We start from the raw sequence: 20,865 nt of genomic DNA, 5'->3' as shown, positions 1-20,865 counted from the left end.
TGAACGGAGCCTCACTTTCTTTGTTGGGCGGTATTTCTTGTCCTCCAGAAGCTTGTTTGACCCCGTCCTCCTCCACATCACCACCTCGTCTTTCACTCTTCAATGAGTCTCTCCATCATCCTCCCCTCTGCTCTGCCGCCAGAGTCCAGACCCGTCGCTCTGCAGTGGTGAACACCAAGAGGTCATATTGCTCCCATATGGTTCTCTTTTTGTTAGATTCCTGTCAGAATCATTCTCTTAACCTGTAAAGCTCTTAATGACCAGACCCAATCATCTCTGAAGGAGCTGTTACTCCCACATTACCTCGGCAGAACACTCGGTTCCTATAGTGCTGCTTACTGGAGGTTCTAAAAGTGGATTTTCAGCCGTCAGGTTCCTCTCATGTGGAACCAGCTGCTGGTTTCAGCTAAAGAACATTTTCCTTTATTATGAAGATACTTTTGGCTGGTTCACGTCACCCTGGAGCTATTGGTCTGGAGCTTCTCTCGTCTCTCACTGTCCAACTTTCACTGCCGTCCTTTGAACATTGTTTTTACATGATGTCAATCCCTGTGTTATTATAAAGAGATTGCTTGAAAACATATGCACTGGAAGCGCAATTTATTTGCATGTCATCATCAAATTTAACACGGGATCTTTGTAAACCAATGACTTCCAACAGGAGGATTTTTGTTTTCAACATGTCCTTCTGAATAAATAAATAAATCTGAATTCATTTCAGAAAATTAAAAAAAAAAGAAGCAATTTTGGAGATGATTTTCATAAAGTCACAGTGATTCAGAAAAGATTGTAAGACCTCAGAAGAGTTACAAGACAGAAAATATCATAAAGTCATTTATTGTTCTCTGTTGCATGTGTGAGTGGTTTAATTAGAAAAACAACCAACAGTGCCAACTGGTGGCCTGGCAGGCTAATTACATCATTTTCAAAAAGTTTTCTGAAATAAGAACGCAAAAACGGTGCGTTTTCACTTGAATCGTTGTCGTGGAAACGGGGCTTTATTTGGTGAAATGAGGGCATCAATAGGTTGTATTTCACCTTTATTAGTCTTTTAACTAGAAGATATTAAGAACCCAGGAGAATGTTTCTGTCTCGTTTTCTGGGTTAAAATGCCAAAAGAGTGTGAAGGAGCCATATTTCACACGATTTTTCATCTTTGATGAAAAACATACAACCAACACTTAATTTTTACAACATAACGACTGAGAATGCTGAGCAGAAATGTTTCACTGCCTCCCCGCGGCACTCAGAAAAACCACTGGACCGCCCCCCCCGCCCCCCCCCGACCTTTTGACCCAGCCAGTTTGTCACACGGCGCTTTATGAAGTTTATGTAACCGGCGCACACACACTGACAAGAAACACATTTTCTGCAGCCGCGTTGAGGATGTGCTAAAACCCAAGAGTTTACCCGTACAAAAGAAATGAATTTGTTTAAAAATGTGTGACAAATATGGATGTTTTCAGAAGCAACTCAAGCCAAGTTATGCATTCTGAGTTCCTCTTTTTCTATTCAATTCTTTTTTTGTTAGTATTCTTCATGGTTCACATCATTCTCAACATAACATTTTGACTTTGACATCCATTCATCTTTACATTAAAGTTGAATCTCCACAAAACATCCAAAGCTGTATAAATAGTACAGAGATAAGGGATTGGTCCTGCCACTATAGTATAATACAATCTATTAATACAACCTTAGAATTAAATAACGACACTCCCTAGATCAGGGAAACATGGGCGTGATATTAAATAAAGATGAAATTAAACATGAAGTAAACCTGGCAATGACCTGAAAAAAAGAGTCATACTCTTTAACATTATCCAAAATATGGCTTCATGGTCTAACATACCTCATCCATCTTTTCAAGAACACATTTTGTTGAAGTCGTATGACAAATTGTCTTTCCATCTTAAAAAACATCATAAATAATATCAATCCCCTCGTCCAACGTGTTTTTTTTTTTTGTTTCATCCACTTCCTTGTATTGGCCTTCCTCCCGGCTTCACCGGATGAAAGAAACAAGATGAACGCTGATCGACACTGATCGACTCTCGCCACAAACTGTTTTTCCTGCCGATACAATAATCGTGATGTATTTTATACTAAATCCTCCAGGATGAAAACTCTCAACTATACCTCCTCTGTGCAGGATGCTTTGTCTTTCCCCTGCATGTTTAAGTATTTCTCTTTATGTGCAACTCATATTTTTGACTTTCACCTTGTTGCTTTACCTTTACTTGATGTAATTTCAGCTAAAATCAGGATTAGAGAGCATCTTCCTCCTAATTACTGATGTCATTACAATCCATATTATAGAGCATCTTCCTCCTAATAACTGATGTAATTATAATCCAAATTATAGAGCATCTTCCTCCTAATAACTGATGTAACTTGAGATGAACCAGTGAATCAGTCGTTAAACTGACCCACAAGGGGCTGAAAGCTCAGATAATGTTAATGTTACGACGCAGAAAAATGATCGAAAATGGTATTGTTTATTTTGAATTAACAGACATGTTGGTTTCATTTGTAACTATCTTGTCTTTCTTTAATCGCTTACCTTAAAAATAATGTTAAAGTATATTCTTTTGAGTGCGACAGCATGACACTAATTTGTTTTACGGCAGTCGAAAGTTGTTTTGTGTGGAATGTCGATTGTAATGTATGCAACTTGGAGAGAAAATCAAAACAATATCAGGCTCCGCGGCGAATAAAGTTCCAAACAAAGAAAAAAGAGTCGTGATTTTTCACGATTCCAAAACTACAATAATCCAGAAATGTTGATCCGTCAGGCTTACCGTATTTTCTGGACTATACGTCAGTTTTTTCCGTTGTTGTGACTCATGGTAAAATGCGATTTATACATAACATATAGTACTACACACCATCTGGTACCACTCAAAGTCAAAGTATAGAGATGCAGATGAGACTTAAATCTGGAATTAAGGAAGAATAACAGCAGCAAATAGGAAATAATCAAACTACTTAAAAAAAACAACTGGATATTTCCAATAACTTGCACAACATGGATAAAAAGTAGTTGAATATTGCATAAAGAAAGTCGATAAGATCAAACAAAAGTAGATTTTGTTTCGAATTTGACCAAACAGTTTGACTGAGAAGCATTGTTATAAAAAATCAGTTTAAAATGACCAAACAGGACAGAAACCCTGAGTGGCACCGCGTGGAAATTAATCCAAGGATCCTCTTTTCTCATATATTATCTGAAGCAACCTATCGCGGAGACTGTGGTGGGAGCAGAGGGAGAACAACATCAGAGCGCTGCAGAACGCGGCCTGCTTCTCGTTTCAAAATCTTTTTCAGTCATTTCCATCGTGGCGGAGGCCGGCAGTAAACACACCCGGTTCCTTTTTCTTTTTCTTTTTTTTCTTAAATCAATCTGCTGCAATCTGGCTCCGCTCTCGCTCGCAATCCGTCCTCTTATTTATCTGCCTTTAAAAAGTGAATGAGAAACAGCAGGAAAACACACACAGAGCAGCCTGCAGTATTTCACCCTGGGCCTGCTTTTCCACTCATAACAAACGGAGCGTCCTAAAACAACACGGCGTGACGCCGAGCAGATTCTTCGCAAGTGATTAAAGCGCCATCAATCCTAAAACACAATAAAAACACGGCAGGTACACAACTACTGGAAAATATAATGGTGATATGTAATAAAAGTCACTTCTGCTATTTATTTATAAAAGAAAAAAACACAATCTTTTGGCCACGTTCACATTTTCAAAATGTGACTGTTGAACATGTGGATTTCTTCTCTTCAGACATTTTGAGGGGGTTGAAAATCACATTTCATAAGAGGATTTTAAATCATTTATTCATTGATTCATTCACCCTGAATGAGAAAAGTTATAGCCGAATATAAAGTTCTGACGAGACAACACAACGCTGAGACCTGAGCTGAGATATTGGCGACGCTCTTTGCTGTCGGACGAGCCCCAAAGCTGCACTGTCAGGGTGTGAAAACACCCAGAATGCAACAGCTAGAAGAGTTTTTATTTCTACATTTCACTGTATTTTGCATTGTGAAAATTGGTTTCATGTCGAGATTGCAGTAATCTTTGGTTGTAATTGGAATAGAACTGTTTGGATGCTCTGCGCCACAACAAAGAAAAGCTCTAATGTTTCAAATTAAGGGTTATTATAGCACTATTGTACCGATCCAGCCAACTCAAGATGAAACGAGGATGTTTGTGGCTTCTGAACTGAAACAGAAAAACATATTGATTCTCAGTGACGAACATTACAGAGGTTACATTATAAACATAAAACTATATTAATGTTGTATTTAAGAAGTTGAAGCTCCATATTTGAGAATTACTAACGTTATTGTTTAGCTTGTTAAAAGCTGTTTGTGATGAACAACTTGTCCACTCTCAATGCTGATATCAGAAATGTGTTTAAATTTATAAACAGGCTGGAGCTGTCCAACAACGGAATGATGAAAGTTTTAATCAGACCAAAGGAAAGTAGTGTCAGGTGCACATCTGGACTTTGTAGCACTGCAGAGACTATTATCTTCTATTGTCGTCTGTTTGCTGTTGTTACATGGTTTTATATGGAGCTAAGAGTCTGCAATAAAGACTGACCGATTGATTACTTTTCTTTTTGGATAATTTCCCTCCACATATTGAAGACACAGATAAGCTATCAAAGTCAATAGTGAACAAAAATGAGAAAATGTTCCTCTTTTTCTTTTTTCTTCACAGCTGGTTTACTTATATTGAGATCGGACGCTTTAGATTGGAAGTGTCCTGAGACAGGCAGCGCTTTAATGTGTTATTAAAGAAACCAGATGTGGCGTCAAAATCAGTCGAAAGCCGAAGCCCTTTGTTCTGGGAAAACTTCCTTCAAAGTCTCATTATGCGTCGCCGCATGTTCACAGTTGAATTTGCTCAGTGAATTGGCGTCCGACTGTCCAGCTGCTAACGTCCACAGCCGAGGAGATTTAAGGAAGAGTAAATGCTTTCAGAGCCGTCCTCTACGCTTCTCTTGCCCTGCAGGTTTTTGGTTTGAGTCCCTGCAGCCGCACTCCTCCACCGCCTCTTTAACCTTCTTCACTTTTACCGTCAATTAATTCATCTGGTTGCACTCAGTTGGCTTTTTCCTCAAATCACAGCAGAAATCAGCATTAGGTCCGTCTCCAAGGAAGGGATGTCCATTAAATGTGAACCTCTGTCACATGTTTGTCCTTATTGTTCACTTTTATTCAATTATTGAATTTACATTTGAATTCGTTCAAACCCATCGAATAAACATCAAAACGAAATGGACCCATCGATGAAACCACTTCAATCAACTTGTTTCTTCTAGATTTCTGTTGTTTTTCCTCGAACGACTGGGTTCAAAATGTCTTTTTCCAAATGTGATAGAGCAATCCTAACACTTCCAGGATGGTTTCACACTTCTACCAAACACTTCTCGCCCTTCCCGCACATCAAACACCATCTGCCCCTGGCGATGTCTGGAATCCGGCGATGACTGACTTTCACCACCAAAGAGCAAAAACGAGAAACGTGGAGTCGGAGGGAGAAGCTTTCCAGAGCCGTCCTGCAGCGCCGATAGGAACCAGTTTCCAGAGATCCACACCCAACTCCTGTCAGATGAGAATCTTCCTTTTGTCTCCATGTATTTATCAAGGTGGAAATATGCGATGATGGGAAGTAAAAACTCGTCTAATCGGGAAAACGTGCAAGAAATTCAAAACAACAAGGTACAACAGAGCCAGACGAAGAAGAACCAGAACAAAACCCAGACGGCTGACATCAATCAGTGTTTCATCCATTTGATTTAACAAGAAATTAATGTGTTTGGGTAGAAGTTGCTAATATTTCTCTAAAGAAACGTAACTAAACGTAACATGCAGGGGCAGATCTCAACAGTCTTATACCAGCAGGCCAAAGATTTAAATCCAGGGAGCAAAAAAAGTGATTAAACTGCCACTTTTCAAAATTTGAGCCAATATTTGAAAATAACAATCGTTCAGTGACTGTATTCATTTCTTCATCGTGATGTTGTTGGCTCAGCTCAATCTGACTCTTTGGTAACACGAGGTTGGACGTCTTCCTTCGGCTCCTTCGGATGAGTTGAAGATGAAACTTGATGCAAGGCAGCTCAGGCAACGTTCACACGGCTTCGATTCTGTGTCACAGTTCAGAAAAGCTTCATGTTTTCACGGCCATGTTTTGAAAATGATGTCTGTTGAAATGCTGAAAATGATGTAGTTTTTATGTTGGGCCACTAGTGGGTGCTGTTTTTGTAATGAAACCACACACACATGCAGCAGAGACCAATGAGCTCTAAACACTAATGATGGGAGAACACGGATATTCTCGTGGACAGACCACCAAGTTGGATTGTTATTATGGTGACTGTCAAAATAAAAGTACCAAATCCAGGAGAATATGGACTGGGAATCATGACACTCTGGAGGGAAACACTGTTCTGATTGGCTCTGCTGAGCATGTGCAGAACTACTAGTTACCCCGGCCGAAGTGCCCATTTCAGAAAAACTGCCTTTGCTTCCATTTCCATGGAGATGGTGTATTTTCGAAAAGTTCCGCCTTGGGAGCTGTTTTCAAAAACAGAAAACGGTTCTCATGTAAACAGATAGCCAAAATGCAACAAACGTTTTACGGTTGACAGTGAAAAATATGCAGAAATGTACTCAAAGTTATAGTAAATAACTGGTGAAAGCATGAAAGTGTGTTTGACTGTTTCACGTTTCCACTTTACTCTGCACGTTTATATTGAATATCAAAAATGAAGTCAATGTATTGTTTCATGTAGAAGCCAAAAAGTGTTTCCTGTAAATTGATGCAAAATAAATATTCAATCTAATAATGAAAAAAGAGAAGTTGAAGTTTAACCTCTAAAATGGATCATAAAAATCGTTTCAGGAGGAAAGAAACAGCAAATATATATTTAAAAACAAGAGTTCCATTGATGTTTGCGATGCTGTGAAGTTTGTTTAAATTCAGACGTATTCAAATTATTAGAAACAAACTGATCTTATTGTGGTTTGAGAGATACATTTATTGTGTCCTTCATTTGCGTTGTATCACACTTTGACATTAGAAATCTGTTAAATGTGAATCTCAAAATCTCAATATACATTATATAAGATCAATTTCATAGAATTTGTCTGTTTTTGTCCATTTATTACATCCCCAATTTTTTCTTTTTTATTCTTCAGATTAAAAAGAGTACTATAAAAAGTATTTCAAAATGTAGATTTTTTTTTACAGGATCATGTTGGTTTTTTTCTTTAATATGATGGGAAAATTCTTGCAAATTTTAAGTTTCTGTGTTCTGAGCGTCGGGAGCAATTATTTAGAATAGAATAGAATAGAATAGAATAGAATAGAATAGAATAGAACAACTATTAATCCGAAATTCTTAAAAAAAGAAAACTATAAATGTTTTTTACTTTTTATTTGTCAATAAAAAAAATTTCTCTTTAACGTTTATTTAAATCTTTTCTTTCATTCTACTTTTTATTGACTTAATTTGTCAGCATAAACACACATTTGGTTTTCTTTTTGAGGGATTTTACATGTTTATTTTTTTACATTTATTTTTTTAAACCACCCTTCCACTCTCGACCATGTTACATTTTCCATGTTTTTACATCCGCCAGTGAAGATTATGTTACAAATCTCTACTTTAAAATGCAAAAAAGAAAAAAAAGTGCATTTTCATAAGCTAAAATCCAGATTTATGGTTTTTTTTCATCCCGAAAACACAAAAAAAGGGTTGTCAAAACATGTTTTCTATGTTTTTACACCCTGCTGTGGCACAGCTCTCCCATGACATGCAATAAAACCAAATACTTCTGTGTTTTCATGAATCAATCCAGATCTCAGGTTTTTCCATTCCAGAAGCATCAAAACGTCACAGGCCGTTTTTCTCTCTTCACAGGGGTGGACGATGCGCTTGTGGTTGCTTTGACGGAAACAACTTCAGGATGAAGGCGGATTACTACGTCTGCATCACGTCTGTCAAAACGTTGCTTTCTTCTGGATCCACGAGGCCAATTTTATGCTAATTCAAAGCTTTGAGTACTTTAAAAATCTCCTTCCTGTGTGATTTTGTTTTTCTTACGTGTCGTCGAGCTTATTGAAGCAGAAACTGTTGTTATTTCATTTCTTACTCGTCAGGATTTCAAACAAACGGCACAGGAAGGGAATATTAAACATAAATAAGGAAGCGCAAGAGTTTCGGTTCAGCCGGTAACTCGATCTGGGTTATAATCCGGTCCCGCCAAAACGTGAACCCAGGCACCGCGAGGCCAAACAGGCTATGTTTGACCTTCCGTCGCAGCGTGGGAAAAGTCACTGTGGCGAGCCCCGAACCTCCACGTCCAAAGCAAACCCACAGAACCGATGCCTTCGCTTGATCTCAAACAGATTCCACTGACGGATCCACACGTCTGCGTCGCCTTTAACAATTTCTGACGTGTCCCTGACACATCTCAACTTCTCCGACATCATCCATCTGCCGCAGACGCCAGGAGACGAATAAAGATCAACGCACTGCAGCTGTCATGAAAACAGGATGGTACAAGAGAATGTGCAGATAATGGCGTAAAATATATATAGAAATATACAGTGTGTGTGCGTGATTAATATTATATAATTAATAATGTAAATAAATAATATATATAATCAAATCTAACTATATTCTAAGTCGATGTATACACACACATCTATATATGTGTGTGTATATATATATATATATATATATGTAAATCAGGAGTGTGTGTCAAGTGATCTTTGGATTAATCATTTAGATGAGTGTCTCTTTTTTTATTTTGTTGAGTTTGTTTCTCTTGTTTCTTATTTAAAAAATGTTTGTACATGTTCGGAAATACATACACACACACACACACACACACACACACACATTACATTTATATCTACTTCAAAATGTCTCAGAAGGAGTAGTAATTTACTTACTTATTTATAACTTATTTACCACTTCTCAAATCCTATATTCATCCTGCTTCCCGAATCATATGTATAAGAAATAGGTTTTTTTATAAACTCACATACACATTCATTCATTCAGAGGAGCCACCCCGTTTACATGACCTTGAACACGACTCCAGTATCAGTCGCTGTATTTTTTGACCAGAAACTATCCAAAAATTCTACTTTGCATCGACCTATGAAATGTTCTGTCGGAGGTTTCAGTTACAGCGTCAATGTTTTCCATCCTTCATCTCTTTCCTTGGAAAACCGAAGCTCTTTCGGATCCAAATGTACGACTCATAAACTCATCTGTCCAACACACACTGGGAGTTTCAGGGTTCACCGTAAGATAGTAGCTCTGCTGTTCTTTCACACTATTATTACAATTTATTACCAGTAGCGTTTCCATCAGATGTCCACACGAGTTAACGATCATCTAACTGATTCGGTATAGAAGATTATTGTGTCATCTGCATAGCAGCGGGACGCAGGTAAACTCAGAACACACAATGTCTGCAACTTACCTCAAGTTACAGCAGTAACTGGATCACCACTGTTTAGATTTGGAGGAGGAAAAGTCTCAGATCTGGAAAACACAATTCAACAATGCGGCCGTGTGTGTGTGTGTGTGTGTGTGTGTGTGTGTGTGTGTGTGTGTGTGTGTGTGTGTGTGTGTGTGTGTGTGTGTGTGTGTGTGTGTGTGTGTGTGTGTGTGTGTGTGTGTGTGTGTGTGTGTGTGTGTCTTGAATAAAGGCAGAACAAGTTGGGAAATAACCGCTTCCCTGCCAGTAGCCATGCATCAACTGCCCACAAGTAAAACCAAAATGAACCTACAGCTCAGTTAATACATCAGCCGTCATTATCGTGCCCAAAATGTGGCCCCCGGGCCAATTGTGGCCTGAAGTCAGATTTACTTTGGCCCGCCTGCACAAACCTGAATATTACAAAATGATTGAAGGCCACCAGCAATCTTTTCTGGCGGATGATGTAAAATGAACATAAACTGTGTAAAGTGCCGCTCGTTGCCTTAGCGGTCTATCTTACGTATATCCACCAAGAAGAAATCGGAGTCAGCTCACCGCACATTACTTTGATTTGCAGAATTTAGCCATCATAACAGGAATAACAATAATGCAATGAGAGAGTGCACTTTCACATAATCTAATTGTCCTGGAAGAACAGTTGGTCTGTTTCTGTCTGCTGCGGATTCCATCCGTTTAAATTCAATTTCTTCTCTTTATTTTCTTTTTTTGAGACATTTTTCTTGCTCCTTCAGTAAACCTGGGGGGTTTTCTATGCGACTGTGGCGAGCAGAGACATCTAGTGGTCATTAATGGTATGTCGTGCAATGTTTTGATATATCAGTCTCGTCTGAATACAAGTTGAACAAATATTCCTGAAGATATGGTAAATGAATCACCAAATACTAAATTCTAAATGGATATGAAGTTCCAAATTATTTTATTATTTATCTTATATAAGTAAAAAAAAAAAAATTATAAATTTATATATATATATATATATATATATATATATATATATATATATATATATATATATATATATATAACTCACTGAATATTGTGAGTCTTCTAGATTCAACACACACACACACGTGTGTGTGTGTGTGTGTGTGTGTGTGTGTGTGTGTGAAGGCAGAACAAGGAGGATAAATGATGGATTACAGTACAGAATCCATCAAATATTTACTTGAACCTTCAGTCCAGTTAATAAATCAAGATTATTTGCAGGTTATCGCAGTACAGCTGTGTGTCATTACAATAATAAACCAGTTTCAAATCAATTAAACCATTAATTTGTTTTTTCCCTCAAACACAATCAACATTTTCTGCTACTATCAACCAGACCTTTGTTATTTTTTTCTGCTACACTCAGCCAATCTATTCCCTCACTGACGTATCAGACGTCTTCTAACATCCTCCAGCAGTAAAATACTGCAGTACAAGACATTCAACGCCTCCACCTTGTACAAAGAAGGAAATCTGTGTGCAAGCACATTCTTCAAATTCCTCAGAGGGCAAAAAAAATCATGAAGCCGCAAGGAACCACCGGCCAAATAACAGACATCAAAACTATCATTTACATATTGTGATATATATTTCATAGACATATAATATAGGTTAAAGCTATTATGATGATTTTACAAGATCAATTTACGTATCAGGGGGGTTTAGGAAAATTCAGTTAAATTATTCCTCATTTTAATGGTAAAACACATCAGAGGAAGAAGATTTACAAAATATTTCACGGTTTGAGGTCTGGAGAAGAAAAGTATGGAGCGTGCAGCTTTTTTAAAATTGCAGACAGACCAGAACAATCTGTACATGTGTATCGACGTTTTCTCATTTAAATACTTGAAAAGAAGCAAACTTTACAGCTTAAATAGAGATTATAGTGGAAAAATTGAGCTGTTTAGATGATAAATCACTAAACTCAGTTTATTCAATTACAGATTACTTTTAAAAAGGTAATTTAACTCCAACTTTTCAATACATTTGCTCTTTAAAGTGACGTTTTAAAACATTTGCTGCAGAAAATGTCAGTTCAGACAAGCAAAATGAACCACGTGTCAAACAAACGCTCATATATAACATGATTGTCTGAAATTATCGTGGAAAAACTCTGCGGTTCAACGTTTAAATAACTTCAAGTTCAGTTCAATTCTGAAGTGGATCAATTAGATATTTGATTAATTAGGTTACGACTTTTGTTGGATTGTTGTTTCTGCAGTTAATATTCAAAATACCACGAGGTGGGCTAATCCGTTGGAAATGAAAGGTCTTTTCCAAAGATAACTTCCTAATGCTTTCAACATGTGTGCGCGCGCGCGTGTGTGTGTGTGTGTGTGTGTGTGTGTGTGTGTGTGTGTGTGTGTGTGTGTGTGTGTGTGTGTGTGTGTGTGTGTGTGTGTGTGTGTGTGTGTGGACGGGAAAACGGGGAAAGGAATTAGAGGATTACTTCAGTCAGACTAAGATTTATTGTCAATCTTAACATGGGAACATTAACAGAAGAGGCCTCTCTGGTCTCAGTGTAGATGATAAAAATGTAATTAAAATCTAAGTTTTATGAACAATTAAGAATAAAAACACACAGTAAATTAAAGAAACCCAATTTCAATGTGTCCGTGAAATAAACTGTCCACATGTGGGATTATTTTCCTGCAGTTATCTAAATTAAACGGAAGATATCCACTATAAGTAGCTACTTACGGTTAAAAATAACCCCAGTTTTAATCATGTAACTGATTATTCCTCGATTATATTTTAGCCTGAGTTACAATTAACAAAATTTTCTCATTGTTCAGTCCAGTCTGGATCATTTAATTTAAATGCTGCAGATTTTAAATAGAAAGTGGCTACGCCATCAATACAATAAAACCCTTTTTTCTTTGAACCTTTTCTCCCTCTACAATCTGACCTCTACAGAAGCGAGGTTACGTAATGTGATTTGTTAAAGGTCGTGGGGAGATCACGGCCGCTCTCCTCCGGCTTCACCAGACAATTTGTATTCTTGGATTCTTTATTCAAAAAAGAAGCTTTTCATATCTTGTTTGCGTTGATATGATCGTCCAAACAATAGAGAAATTTAGGTTTTTTTGTGCCTCGGGAAAACAAACGCAGATTAAACATATCGGATTTGTGAGAAGCATCAATCAACCATCAAGTTGCTGATTAAAATGCTTTTTACTGTTTAAGTCCTTTTGGCAACGCATGAATCCACTGAGGGCTGGAATCTCACTGTTTATTAACCGAGCTCATTATTCACTTACTTTTAACTGTATATTGATTAAAGTTGTTGTTCATAAAAGATTTATGTGTCCCGGTCCACATGGAGATCACAGATCTTTTTAATAATGTCAAGTAGAAAACCTAAAATTACCTTTCTGTGTTTTATTTACTCTGAAATTAATAAACTCGCCATTACTGCCTGCAGTTTTATTGCATTTAAACGTCATAAATAAGTACATTTAAAAAACTGTTTCACTTAATGGTGTGAATAAAGTTTAATTCTAAGTGTCAGTACGCAGCCACTCGCTCTCACACTTCTACCAGTTTTTTTTTGTTTTTTTTAATCTCTGGTCACATATCTGACGTTAAATTCCGAAACAACTGCACAGGGTCGCGTTATTTTTCATTTTTCAGGAACAGTCTAACATTCCCGTTTTTCTTTCTCACAGTTTATTTGTCTTTTCTTTTTTTGTGTTTCTTTCCCCTCCACGCTCGGATCCCGATAACCGCGCAGCCGACAGGTGGAGCTCTGACGGCGTCCGGACGCACAAATCTCAGCCAGCGCATGTTAAAATGGTAAAAATGTACAGTTTTACGACCCCAATCCACTTTGTTCCATCGTCCTTCAGACATGTCGCGTTGGACCGTATCGGTACATTTTGAGTTTGGATTCATTTGAAGTCGCCAGGCCCTGCGTTGTATTTTCAGCGTGTAATTTGAATAGTACCCGTTTCACTTTACAGGCCACAGCTGGAGAAACCCTCTGAAAGCTGCTGGCACACAGAGAACAACATGTTGAGGAATTTCCTAACAAGCCCACAAAGGATGATTTCCACTTAATTAGGCGCTGTGTTCTCCAGACAAGTTGGATTAAAGATCATTAGACTGAAAATCAAAGGTGTTTGTGGAGCCTCGGTGACTCTTCCCTCGCCGCTTTCCTGGACCTTCTAAAGTTCAACGTGAGCCGGAGGAGAATCGGTGTTTGCCTTACCTGTGGATCCTGTGCCAACCGGATGAGTGTGTCACGCTCTCGCTTTCTCCGCTTTCTAATGCGTCGCCTCCGTTTCTTCTTTTTATTTCTCTCCTTCCTTTTTTTTCCCTCCCTCCCCCCTTTTTCCTCACTTCACCTCTGATTTGTTGTTTTTTTTGTTGCTTTGCGTCTCCTCGCAGTGTCTTCTTCTTTTGTCTGGCTTCACCTCTTCTTCTCCCTCTGCCCTCCCTCGCTCTGCGTCCCCCTTTCCCTCTGCTTCGGCTCGTTGCCTGGTCCTCCACAACCTCTCCTCGCCCCTTCTTCCCCTCGCAGTCTCTTTATCTGCCTAAGTAGCAGTACCTTGCCATGCTGTTGATAAGGAAGACTTACTCTGAGGATTGCATTGGAGGCGGGACCAGTGGGGGTGGGGGGTGGAGGGTGGGGGGGGGGGGGGGGCGGGGGTTAGGTCAAATTATGCAGAGGATGGACAGATAAACGTGAACCAGACACTGGAATGAAGGGGAGCTAATGGGAGGTGTTACCCCTGTAGCTGCACGCAAACTAAGACTCTCATATTGGCCTTATGGGGGAAATGTCTGTGCCGTTCAGCCACCTTGGATGATTAATATCAAAATCCACCCCCACCTTCCTCCTCCATCTCCTCCAGCCTCCCCGGTGCTCTTTGACTTCTGCTTGTGATTTTCCGCATTTCCTAGAAAACCACGCTGATCACACATGATAATCTACGCCCTGCTTCCTGGCAACATGTAACTCCAAGCAGGTGGAGAAGTGCCCAACGCAGCAGGAATGAAGGGAAGGGATATTCTGCAGGTAAAACACGCAACGTTTAGCCACGTTTTTAGAGCGCCGGCTTGTCGCTGCGAAGCAGAACAGAGCTGCACTGGACGGAAAGCACAGAATAATGAAACGATCACCACATGGTCTTACGACTCAACTCCAAAGAGAAACGTATGTGCCGACGTTTCGCAGCTCCTCGGGGGATTCCACTGAGATTCAGACGTGTCAACCTGCTGGTGGCGCTACAGGAAAACTCAAGGAGGAGTTCCTTCTGGACGGCAAAAGAGAACAGAAACATTTAAAGCTCTCCAAAAATCAAGTTAAGGCTTGATTCAAGTCACGGACCAGCAGATAGTCAATGAAAATCCATCAATGAAAATCTCTTCAAGCTTGTTTGGGTTTTCATTTTTCTGGTGGGATGATAAAGATACCCTTGATCTCTTCATCCTTACAAATCAGACTAATGTAATTATTTTCAAGAAAAGATTAAAGATGCCACAATGTTTTCTCAAAATGTTTAAGGTCATTTACAGTAATCAGAGTACTTGGAAACATTAGATCTGAATATGTCGGCAGATAAGCCGATAAATACCCCAAAATCATGAAGTGGATGTATGAAAGATGACAGGAATGTACCCTCTCCCGTCCGCTGAGGATAAATATGTTGTATATTTGCTCTTCCAGATGAGGCACAGAAAATACTCTAGAGAGCGAAGTTGTGTGCTCACACTCTGTGGAGATGTTCAACAACAAACCTGCGCTTCCATGAAAAGCCTAACAGGTCGGCGACGGAGGGAACCAGTCGGTCCACCGGTCTCACAATCATCTAGATCTAATTTCACCATCAGGCAGATAATCCGTCCGACATTGAGAGACCTGGTTTCTGAGCTCAAGAGACGATGGAAACCTCCGAAGACTGAAGACAATTACCGTCTCATGAGTACACTCATAGGTATTGTCTTATCAACAATCTTTACCCTCGTTTCTCAAGAGCTTAAAAGAGCGTCCGACCTCACGAGGTGCAGCAGGTGGAGGAGTCTCCTCCTGATGAATTCACATTCTCAACCCCATAAACGAGTCAAACGATTGGTGAGCGGTTGTTTCAGTGTGTGTGTGTGTGTGTGTGTGTGTGTGTGTGTGTGTGTGTGTGTCAAGCCAACAAACTCCACAATCGTAAAGACTTCCTGAGCTCGGTAGGATTAAGAAGGTTTGTCTTTACCTGCGAGCCATCATCCCCGCCTGCCGTCGCTGCAGCGGCTGCATCCTCGGCCGGGCGCCGTCGATCTTTCACGTATCGCTGCTCCCCGCCTCAGAACGTCGTCTGGTGACTGAGCCACGGCAAAGATGTTTGCCTCCCGCCGCCCCCTGCAACTATCCTCCCTTATTGGTTGGAACCTCGGATTCCTGTCCATCCTCCTCGGCTGGGATGTGCCATGTCGTGTCAATCAAGTCGGAAACCAACTAAACGTCTGACACGATAAGAAAGCAAAGCTGAAATTGGCGGCATCGAGAGCAGATAGATTAACTCAATGTCACGAACACCGTGGCAGAAAAAGGTCGGCGCTGCAAAGTATCACTTTCGTAGTTCGCGACATTACCGACGAAGCCCCGTTTTTGGGGTTTTTTTCCGCAGCCATGTAAACATCTGTCGCAGCAGTTATGCTCAATAAACAGGAAAACACTCGGTTGGGAGTCTTCGCAGTGTTTCACTGTTACTGGGCGCAGCGTAAACAGCGAGGTCACGTTTAGAGAAAGTCTGGTACGTTTCAGCATCAGTTCTTCGACGTAACAACTGCAGTTATGAGCGCAAAACTGAGGGGAAAAACGAGTGATTCTTTAATCTGCTTCAGTTGGAGACAAAAATCACAAACGAAGCCAAGAATTTGACCCAAACAGCTAATTAAAAAGCTTTCCAGCCACTTTTAGAGAAAGTCTCTGGTACGTCTCAGCATCTGGTTTTTTGATGCAATAACTGCAGTTATGGACATAAAACTGAGAAAGAGCAGAGTGATGCTTTAATCTGCTTTAGTTGGAAACTAAATCACCAAAGAAGCCCAGAGTTTGACCTAAACAGCAAATATAAGAGGTGTGCAACGACCCCAAAAAAACCTGCTGTGAATAATAGTTACTCACTACTAAAATTTGCTTGTTGAAGCATTTCGCAATTTAGATGAATGAAGACTTGGAATTTGAGAAATTCTAAACAGGATATGAACACGTACTGCTGTTACAAAAAATAAAAAATTTTAAAGCCGTTTTTTCGCAGCGCTGTGCCAAAACTGCTTCCTTCAGTTTGTCTTGACACCTGACGGGTCCAGGTCGCGGCGTCGACGTGCTAATGAAGCCTTGACAACCAATTTCCCAGCGACGGCTGGCAGCGGCTGTGGCCTGCCTGCAGTGTTTTCTCACCTCGTGGTCACGCTGCATTTCTCTTGCCTGCGGGCGGAGAGCAGAGTCGCTGTGGAGGCGATCCCAGCATATGAAACACAGCTGCCCTGCTGACACCGACCGTCTGGGGGAAGAGCGGCCCTACGAGTGAACCCCCGAACTACGAGATGAGGTGTGTTTCTGGCTATCGCTTGCGGCTTTCCTGCAGGTTCCCAGAACTCTGTCCTGCTTTCTCTGCGTCACGTCGAGTCCAGACGCCAAGCTTGTGTCAGTTTAGTTTGCTGAGGGGTCAGAAGTCACGGTCGGGGTTACCTGGTCTTTGCATGCATTTGCCACATTTTATGATATTCCCCAACAGTCTTCACTGCACGTTTCCGGAGCCTTGGAGGAGATTAATGTAACATGCAAGTCGACTGGCTGGTGGAGGAATGCAACCAGGAGGCAGTAATTCTAGTTACGACAGGGCTCGGGGGTGAACACCCCCACAGTGAGAAAGCCCACACAGCTGGGTCATAAAACTCATTATTTGGTGGTTTGCACGTCGAATAATTCTACTTTTAGTGGATTCAGTGCAGATATTTAAATGTTTTTCCCTGATCACCAGCATTCTGTAAATTAAAGAAAAAAAATGGGAGCACTCACTTTACAAGGTAAAAGAAAATAAAAGTAAAGTTTAGTCTCGCATTACTTTTTATTGTTGTTTTCATTTGACAGTTGATAGATGACTTTCTGTGAGACATTAGATATATACATACATAGAAATCTATGCATCGCACCACCAGCAGAGATGGTGAAGTCAAATTTATAAAGTCCTCCTTTGCACTGAATGTCTATTAAAGGTTTCACAAACTGGAATATACCACCACCAGCAACTTGTCGGTTTTAAGAGACGATTTAAGACACGGCTGAATAACAACCAAACTCGTAAAATACATTTAAAAAAAAGTCACCTTAACTATGACATCTAAACAATTTATCGAAACAATAAAACTTTGAGGGAGATTTTTAGAAGGAATTATTTTATAATAATAACTTTGTCTTTGTTTTACTATGTTGTTCTTACGTTTTTTATGTGTGGGAGAACAGATGATAATCAAACTTGTGCTAATCTGGTTTATTTACAGTAATGTGGTGAAAATTCATGAGATTGTCTGTACATTAATATGCACTGTCCCATATAAAAACTAACTAACTAACTAAATAAATAAATGAATAAATGAGTAAATGAATAAACAAACAAACAAACAAATGTCGGGATCAGCCCAATCATGGCCTCTGGCCCCTTTAAATATTGATCAAGCTTAAATTTTGAAGGTTTTAACAAAAAAGGACTTATATTTTGAAAATGTGGGGGGTTTTATTTGAAAGCCAACTGAACTCTAATGTAGCTCGTGGCATATAGGCCACCAACTAACCCTAACCCTAGTTTCTCTAGTTTCCAGGGATTAGGATCTGCTATAGTGGGTGTGGATGGTGGGGGATGTTTAGATAAAGCAAAGCAAGACACTTTCAGCTTAGGTTGGTCCTGTAACCCTCACCCTAGGGTGGGGTCAAAAGTGGGCGGGACCTGGCTAATTAATTAATTAATTAACAGAATTGGCTGAAGGTTGAATATAAGCCCCTACTATAGAAATGTATAAGTGAAAGTTAATTGTCTGTTTGAATTGTCCTGTGGAATTGATCTTGAGACTAACAGCAGCAGTTGTCAGTGATGTCGTAGAAGAAGTTACTGTCCGGCTCGACATCCTCACCCGAGTCCTGTTCTTTATATTCAGTGTAATTGACTGTTTTTAATTCTGGATTTTCAGTGTTTACAGTCATAGCAGCTGATGATCTGTCGGCAGCTGGTGATGCGTTGTTTCGGGAGTTGTGTTGCATCATAATGTGGTTAGTTCATGTAGTTTTACCTTATTCCAGTACTCAGTCATATCTCTCCAGCTCCTCGATGTCACGGATCACCAGGACCTTCGCCTCCGCCGGTGTCCCGTTGAGCTTGACGAAGATCTTGCAGCTGGAGGTCCATGTCGTCTAGATCGTCCCCTGCTTCTTAAGCAACCGGGCTTTCCTGGCGATGTCCACCTTCCTCTTGGTCAGATGTTCATTGATGTACACATCCGACCCTTTCAGCTTCCTCCCTTGTTTCAGGAGCTCCGTTTTGTGCTTCCTGTTGACAAACCTTATTATGATGGCTGGTTTGTCATTGTTCCTCCTGGGCAGTGCGTGACTTACCATATTAATTCATATTAATCCATGTTAATTCATCTGCGATATGATCGGACAGCACTGTGGTCAGTCAGTTTCACTTTATTACAGCAGAAACGTGTCGGGCTGAACTTCCTCACTGCTTTTCTTTCAGTTTACATTTTCTATCCAGTTGTTTTGACGCTGCGTTTCTCTTGTGTGAGTGATTTTTGTTGTTGGAATATTAATTCATCACGCGACGGCATGAGTAGTTCCACAAATTCATGTTTCTGCAGTTCGGTCAGGTGTGATCATTGATGTCATTATTCCAGATCAACCCTCGTGAAGATAAACAGACCTGGAACAAGTCAAGAACAAAAACATCCTTCAAAACCTCAGTGACCAGGATTTATTTTATTATGTCAAAAAGATTGTTCTAAATTAATTACTCATCTCTTCTCAGCTGCAGCTCAGTGCTGAATCCATGCTCCAATCACGATCATTTATGAATGTGCGGGTCATTTTCCAAGAGCTCTGATTGGTCAGGAGGTGGAGCTTTGACCGCTTATCAAGAACATAACCTGGTCCAGAGCAGATTAGACATTCAGCGTCAGTAGCCGGGGTGAGATGTGAGCGAGTGTCATAGTACGGAAAACCCAGGGTTAATCCTTGAAGTTATCTTGATAAGAGAAAACCTAGCGTAGTAGTACAGGCCTCTGGTGTGGACTCTCAAGTAACATGTGAAATTAAGAGCCAGATCTGAGCATGTACATCACACTTCCTGTTTCCAGCAGGTGACGCCACGGCTGATGGTCGTAATTGTTGTATGGCTGTGATGAGGGTCGGACTCTGATGCAGCTTATCAAGTTTGAAGTCAATCTGATCACGTTCAGTCTATTTACATTGCACTTCCTGTTCCATGGCCTTCTTGACCTTTGACACGCCCTGTTGTAGAATTTCCGTTGCTTCCTCGGTGATGCTCAGGTTCAGAAAGATGAATGAAGAATAGACATTGACTTGATGCAAGGGTGTTTATTCAAACAAACAGTTGGAGGCCTCCTGACAGTCATGCAGACACAGACTCAGAACAGACTCAGAACAGACTGCCCCTGTGCCTCCTTCAAGTCCCCTCTCTCCCTAAGAACGCCTGACCTCCCCACTTCATAAGGTCTCGCAACCATGTTTATTTTCTTATCTGGGGGACATTTGCTCCCGTCGTACAGGGGAGCCGGTGTTGAGGTAGACAGTACAACACCTCCTCCAGAGTCAGAGGCGTCGGCTAATCAACAGGAACAACAAAAGGCCATAACAAACTGGCAGAGGGCATGATAACCTGAGGAGACCCGAGGCCAGCTGTGAATACTTCTGTCAACATAATCTAAAGATGTCTCCGTATAAATCAGTACAAAGGTCATCGTCATCATGTGGTTGCGATCAGGACCAGATTCACACTGCACTTCCTGTTTCATGGCGAAACAATCTTTGTGGCGAGGTCACGGCCACGCCCTAAAACTTTTGAGAGAGTTTTGGAGAAATTTTGTTCTTCCACCATTTTTCTATCAAAAGAACCAAAGTTGAAGTAGATTGGAATTTCTCCCCTGGGACAAGTTCACTATCGAAAATTTGTAAATTTGGGCAAAAATTCTCCTTTGGCCTTTTCTAAAAATTGGCCTTTTACATATGTGTGCTGATTTGAAAGGGGATTCTGCGGCTACCTTTCTCCAATATTGCAGGTGGCGCCGTTGAGCCATTTCTCAACTCACATGTGTAGTTCCCCCAGATTATC

General features: G+C 40.3%; 1 protein-coding gene across 3 annotated transcripts in view; it reads right to left on the bottom strand.

Annotated features, from left to right (window-relative positions):
- The window catches only part of asip1 (agouti signaling protein 1), a 32,070-nt gene extending 16,231 nt beyond the window's left edge, over positions 1-15,839 (bottom strand). Inside the window, exons 1-2 of one of the 3 annotated variants that reach the window (XM_080460837.1) lie at positions 13,734-13,957; positions 13,470-13,512 (exon numbers count right to left, since the gene is read on the bottom strand). The gene's annotated coding sequence lies outside the window, so the exon portion shown is untranslated. Of the gene's footprint in view, positions 1-13,469; positions 13,513-13,733; positions 14,106-15,729 lie in introns of those variants that run through there. The other 2 variants (XM_080460836.1, XM_080460835.1) reach the window with 2 other exon arrangements.
- Positions 15,840-20,865: the final 5,026 nt, after the last annotated feature.

This window comes from Lipophrys pholis (assembly GCF_963383615.2).
Source record: "Lipophrys pholis genome assembly, chromosome: 4".
Lineage (NCBI taxonomy): Eukaryota > Metazoa > Chordata > Actinopteri > Blenniiformes > Blenniidae > Lipophrys > Lipophrys pholis.
Note: the sequence above shows the minus strand (reverse complement) of the source record. Positions and strands in the feature narration are given on the sequence as shown.